Source organism: Chiloscyllium plagiosum, unplaced genomic scaffold (assembly GCF_037043375.1).
Source record: "Chiloscyllium plagiosum isolate Xiang-an unplaced genomic scaffold, Cpla_swu_hap1 HiC_scaffold_22, whole genome shotgun sequence".
Classification (NCBI taxonomy): Eukaryota; Metazoa; Chordata; class Chondrichthyes; order Orectolobiformes; family Hemiscylliidae; genus Chiloscyllium; species Chiloscyllium plagiosum.
In genome coordinates, this window is record NW_028270160.1 from 30,820,716 (window position 1) to 30,827,739 (window position 7,024).

Consider the following 7,024-nt stretch of genomic DNA (forward strand, 5'->3'; position numbering starts at 1 on the left):
TTTGATTTTTAAAATTGTTCTTTTCCTCAAACGGAAATACAACAAAAAGTATCAAGTCACAATTTTTACACATGTTAAATCTAAAGTTAATATAAATGGCAAACTTTCATATGTTTTAACCAGTATTTAAGCACAGCTGCAGTATCTATTTGGTTGCATTAGTGGTGAATAATGCTCATTCCCTTATCTGCTGACATCGATGACCAAAGAGTTTAGCCTAGTTAATGGCAATTAGAAGAAGGTAAAGAAAACTACTTTCGCTTGTGAATTGTTTCTGTAAATCAAACATTTTACTTCTGCTTGGTTAGCCCAACACTATACTAAAAACACAAGTACATCATTTTTGGAGGGCATTATGCTCATTATAAGTCTAAACACCTCAGGTCTAGTAATGAACATACTCAAAGAAAATGATGTTATCACTATTATTGAGGCTGAGGATCCTGGGATTGTATTCATTGGAGTTTAGAAGATTAAGGGGAGATCTAATAGAAACTTACAAGATAATACATGGCTTGGAGAGGGTGGACGCTAGGAAATTGTTCCTGTTAGGCGAGGAGACTAGGACCCGTGGACACAGCCTTAGAATTAGAGGGGGTAAATTCAGAACAGAAATGCGGAGACATTTCTTCAGCCAGAGAGTGGTGGGCCTGTGGAATTCGTTGCCACAGAGTGCAGTGGAGGCTGGGACGCTAAATGTCTTCAAGGCAGAAATTGATGTCACAAGGAATTAAGGGCTACGGGGAGAATGCGGGTGAGTGGAGTTGAAATGCCCATCAGCCATGATTGAATGGCGGAGTGGACTTGATGGGCCGAATGGCCTTACTTCCGCTCCTATGTCTTATGGTCTTATGGTCTTGTGGTCTTATTGTCAGACAATGTGGCCCTATTCTGACATACTTGCTTACGTGGCACTGTTTCTGAAATTATAATGCAGTGATATCATTCTTCAATAGTTGGTAGTGCTACGTGCTATTTTTGGAGTCTTGGCATCCTAAAGTTAATTATTAGACAGATAAAATCTTTAAGTGAAATGGATACTAATAGGCAGGTGTTTTCAGCAGCTAATATTCATATGGTCCATTAAGTGTCACTGTTTTCTCTATTTTAAGAGCTGTTCCTGCTGTGAAATAAATGACTAATAGCAAAATAAATTCCAAAACTAATCAGTAACAAAGATGAAAAACAATAATAACAATAAGTATAGAATTTAGCATGCTAAAAATATTCCAAGTTAAATTTTCTTACCGTCAAAATGGTTCAGCATAAGAAAGAAATATTTAAATTTATATAGCTCTATTGAACATCCTGAAGAATATTGCAATTTGATTGTTGTGTAAGCTCTTGTAAGAGCATTCTGAGGAAGAGTTTTTGCAAAGATAGCCATGCAGAGAATGATCATTTAATTCAATAATTTTGGTGGTAATGTTTGAATTTATAATAAGCCAGACCACATGACCAAATAGGGAGCAGCCAGTGACTATTATACATATTCTCCATAAAACTCTATAAGACTGTCGAGCTTTGTGCATCAGTTGAGTATCAGGGTGCAGCTGATAGGTTTCATTTACATAAGCCTAAATTGGACCCCAGCTGAAAATGTATTGCTGGAAAAGCGCAGCAGGTCAGGCAGCATCCAAGGAGCAGGAGAATCGACGTTTCGGGCATGAGCCCTTCTTCAGGAATGATTCCTGAAGAAGGAATCCTGAAGAAGGGCTCCAATTCCTGAACGATTCCTGAAGAAGGGCTCATGCCCGAAACATCGATTCTCCTGCTCCTTGGATGCTGCCTGACCTGCTGCGCTTTTCCAGCAACACATTTTCAGCTCTGATCTCCAGCATCTGCAGTCCTCACTTTCTCCTAAATTGGACCCCAGCAGGGGCCCTTGGTTAGGTCATGTAAGGGAAGAACAGTACAAAGCAATCTGAAGAAAGGGCTGGAACAACCCATTGTTCATTTGTGGACCCAGGAGAAACACCCTCCCTCCTTGTCATTCTACTTTTTAAAAAGTCAACTCTTCCATTGTTGTTATCCTTTTTTTAAAGGGTTCTAGTAGTCTCTTTGCGAACCACTGATAAAGCTAGTTAAGAATTGGGACAGCTGGGAAGAGCTTGCGTGTGCTGTTTGTCCAGTCAACATCCATATATGGATTGAATTAAAGAGACTTTGAATGACCATTGCATGGTCAATGATCCTACCTGTCACCCCAATTTTTGACTAGGTGCATGTTTTTCCCAAGCAACAAATCTAGATCACGTGGTTAAAAACACACCCATTTTTCAAAGATAAATAAAAAACTTTAAGTGGGCTCTTGTGATGGTGTTCCTTTCTCTGATCCAAAAGAGTTGGTTTCAAGCCCCATCTGCTTTGAGGTCCATCATAATACATCTGAACAGGTTAATTAAAAACAATAAACAATTCGGCCATCATTAATTGGTTAAAACAATGTAATAATTTTGTACTTTTATTGAATCCAGAGAGTACCAATATTTTTACAAGTCACTTCAAACTCCATCCAGATGATTAGAAGTAAAACATTTCAATACTGCTGATACTGTCCTTTAACCCAAAATTTAATTGCACAGATTTTCCTGTATCCAATGGATATTCAATGTAGATAGCCTCACAGAAAGCAAGAAACATGTTTCTCGATGTTATCTTTGATGTGATGTTTCTCACTCTAAGCTGTTGCTGCATGTACTATGCTCTTTTGAGGACTAGGTTGCCACAGAGTATTCCTGATCAGGCTGCAGACTCTTCATAATAATTCCAAAACTGATCATTTATTAATCTGACAGTAAGTATAATTTAAGAACATAGAAAACCAGTACCTTAATGGCTAATGTTCTCTTTCATCAGGAAAAATCCAAAGGGACCAACATATGCAATTTCTAGAGGAAAGTTCAATTGTGGCTAATATTTTACTGAAGTTTCCTTGTCAAGAATGCAGTATTTTTCATCCTAGCTGGTAGCTAAATAGCTCACAGGCCTGGAAACATATTACCTCCTTACCCTTTCAGTTTAGAATATCATATGGAACAATAGACTTAAGGAAGGTGAGAAATTTAATAGTCTACAAATTCAGAAGCTGCGTCACTCATATGGGTTCTCCAATCATGCGCGATATCACAAGTCATTAAATATCAGAAAGATGTTATAGTGAGAAAATAGTGTGTATTGAACGTATTTGATGGATTTTTCTCCATCAAGAATGGCCTGCTTGTGTGCACTTGACTGACAGTTTTGTGAACCAAGAAAGAACAGATTCAACATTGGTTGTTATCAACAAATCAGTATAAAATTGCCACATTTACAGTGCTGGTTTGGTAAACAATTCAAAACTCTCCAATTCAAAGAACGTACCAGGTATCGAGTTCATAGGGCTGGATGTCTGACCCAAGACCAGCATCATGCTTAGGAAATGTGATTGCAATTTGGTGAATATTTCCCATAGATCAACTGGAATAAACAGATTCACAAATAACATGAAAAGATATGGTCAATACGTTGATGTAATTTTATTTACCATCGGTTCTGACTTCCATTCATGCAAATTACCTTCCATTTTACACATGAACAATTAAAAGTGAATATCAGGAATATTACTGTAACTGAGTATGAACTTCCTTTATTAAAATATGGATCATTCAATTTATTTGCAAGTAAAGTAGGACAAGATTATTATTTTTACTCTAATTAATATCAATATGTGTTGATTACAAATAAGTATATTTCATTATTTGTTTACATTACTGTAGCAAAACATTGTTAATGAATAAAAATTAAAGTCCGTAACATACAAATTAATGTTTAATAACTAGTTTTATCTCAATACTCTGATCAAATGATAATAAGGCATCCCGGAACTTCATTTTAAATAGAGCTTAGTATAGAGTCAAACAGCACAAAAACAGACCATTCAGTCCAACTAGTCCATGCCAACCAGAATGAGAAGACATACTACACAATCCGTCAATATACCAGCATTTACTCTGGAACACAATCCATTGAAAAGTAGTTTAATGTGACTTTCTCAATTGTAATGAATACAACTATTTCAAGAAATGGTAAGAAAATTCTTCAGCACTACTTTGTCTGAAGTGTAAACGGACTGAATTAATATACATGGACAATCCGCTTACATTGTCCCAATTCATTGGTCATTAAATGCTGTGGTACTGTGGAAGACAGCATTGATCAAACAAAACATTGCTAATGAGTTAAACATAAGGGGTGGAATTTTCCATTTCCTTTGAGGGCATGGGTAGCAGAAGATACAGAGAAAAGGAAAAGATTAGAATCCTGACATGAAGAAAAAATGTTTGATTTTCTTCTTAAGGTTTAAACAGTAAGTTCAGATTCTTGCTACTAGGTTGTGACTCCTACCTTATCGCCATGCATTTTCACCACATGACAATTTCAACATATGCCATTTCTACATCGTTTCCACTTCTCTCCTTCTGTGAGAAACTAGTTGGTGCCAATTCTCAATTTGAGAGTCAAAGTGGTTATGTTCCAGCAGTAGCTCAACACTTGTTTCTTTGGGCTTTCATTCAACTTTGTCACCATTTCAATGTGCCTGGAGGCACCACGACACTGTCCTTCTCCAGCCTTCATCCATGAAAATTAGCATCATCTAACCACCAACTGGCACACCACTTCAGGATTTTACTTTGGAATGTGGGATCACCTATTGCATACTGATACTGCCAGGTTGTATTCTGTGCAGATACTAGAATGCACTTCATGCATCTACATGGGATACTGCCTGACCTGCTGTGTTTTTCCAGCACCACACTTTTCGTCATACATTTTACGGCTCTTAATTTCCTTTGTTAGCGCTTACTCACTTTGTGTTTACTTAGAGCCTGCCAGCTTATATGGCTTGAATTATAAAGCTCAGGCTTTTAAGTGCTATGTTAAGACTGTCAGCCTTTGTGGCAAGCGTTATGTTTTATGCCAGAGTACAAGTACATAGCATGTCTTGGTTTGGAGAACTTAACGGTGAAGGGGGTGGACATATTACTGCATAGCACCATGCTATGTCAATATAATATCTATAGCATGTGCCAACGGCTTACAAGGCAAACCACTTTGCATGTGCTCAAGGAAATTGAAAGGCAAAAGAGACCAGCCTTAGTGAGGTTGAGGAGTCTACTGTCAGTCAGGAAGTACTGCTACAATCAGACAAGGAAAGAACTGAGTACGATGGAAGTGGTTGCAAGAGCAGTAAGTGATGATGCAGAAGTGAGAGATGTGGTGAGATGCCCCCAGTGAGTGAGTAAGAAGTGCAGACAATAGGAGGGGTTAGTACTTTAGGAGAATGAGATGAGTGAAAGCCAGTGAGTGGACATGGTGCATGCAATAGTGAAAGAAACACAGTCAGTGAGCTTTGGTGAGAGGTGCATGTGTTGGCAGAGTTAGGGTGAGTGCTGGCTTTAAGAGTGTGAGGCAACAGATATGTGATGGTCGTACTTACCCTTGAAGGACATAGATCATTCATTTTCTCTCTGTTGTGCTGTACATTGTGTTTCACCAGGGACACAACATTGACACAGGGTGCCATTGCCATTCAATCTGGCTAGCAGTGTTCCCTCTCATTTTCATACCACCTGTGCAGGCCTCCTGTACAACAGCGATTTCCAGAACTGAACATCAATGCTGATGCTGATCACCATGTGCAGAACATAGCAGAGATTGTGCACATCTGTTGCTGTATCTGCACAGCTTAGATAGAATGTTGTTGGCTAGATCTGCTGACGTGGCCTCTTTTGCTGGTCAGCAAGAAACAAGACTGCCTTTCTCTGTACCATTCTGTCCACCAGTAGCTCCAGGTAACAGTTAGCAAACTGGGAAGCTAACTTACTCTTTTGTGGCCATTTCCTTGGGGATAATGGTGCAGGACCACAGTGTTGAAGGCTACTGCTTGGCTTGTAGTATTTGAAGCACTATAGAACTGGGATTTAAATTTGGTGCCAACATCACAAAGTCCCAACTGTGGTAAACACACCAGCCTCTCCTGCCACATGATTCCATGAGACGGGTGCTCTAGAGGCTGGTGACATAACTAATGAGATGTGAAGAGTGCAAAATTACATGAGAAGAGTCTCCATGGGCCAAGATGGACTGGGCATCATGAACCTCACTTGAAAAAACACTTTGCCTAAAAATAGAAAATGCAACCGAATTGGTTTGACTGTCAATTGGTGAAGTTTGGGATGGTACACAAATTGCTCTCAGTGATCTGAAGCAAGAGCTTGTTTATATTAATACTGCATTACGTAGCCCAAACGATAATTAGATTAGCTCCACTTCAAATAGCAAATGATTGCAAAAGTGTACTTATTTAAGAGGTTGATTTAGGGATTGCAATAATACATTACACATTTCTGATATTACTTTCTCAAATGAGTTATTGACCTTGGAATTTTTCATTAATACCTAGAACAAATCATCATTTCCGCACATGACTTGGTAATAAGCACTATTGCTTTTAACAGTAGTCGATAATTGAAGGGTATAATTGCGCATTGTCATCTTCGTTTTAATTTTCTAGTCTATCAGTTATTCTGCATGTTTCATGCTGTTCATAATATGTTTTTTTTAACATATTTCTTTAAATGTATTTTGGGATACAATGCTATTCATTATACCAGTATTTTGTTGGAATGCTTCTTTGTTGCTCTTTTTTTGTGTTTTATGCTCCATTCAGTAACACATTTTAAAAGAAAACCTATTCTATTTTCACCCGATATGTTACGTTTTATAAAACCTCCAGACTTACCTATGTTCCTGTTCAAAAAAAATGTCAACTGGCACCACGTGTGAACCAGCCGATTTTCTTAATTCATCCCTTAGGAATGGCTAAGTCTATCAATCTATTAAATTGGAAAGCCATTAGAGTCCCTGGTTTATGCGTTTCAAGCTGTTAACTAGAAGTTGATTGATTGTTGTTCCTTTGATAGGATATGCTGATCTAATCTCACTGTGCTCTAGTTTGCAATAAATTACACAATTCATTTCC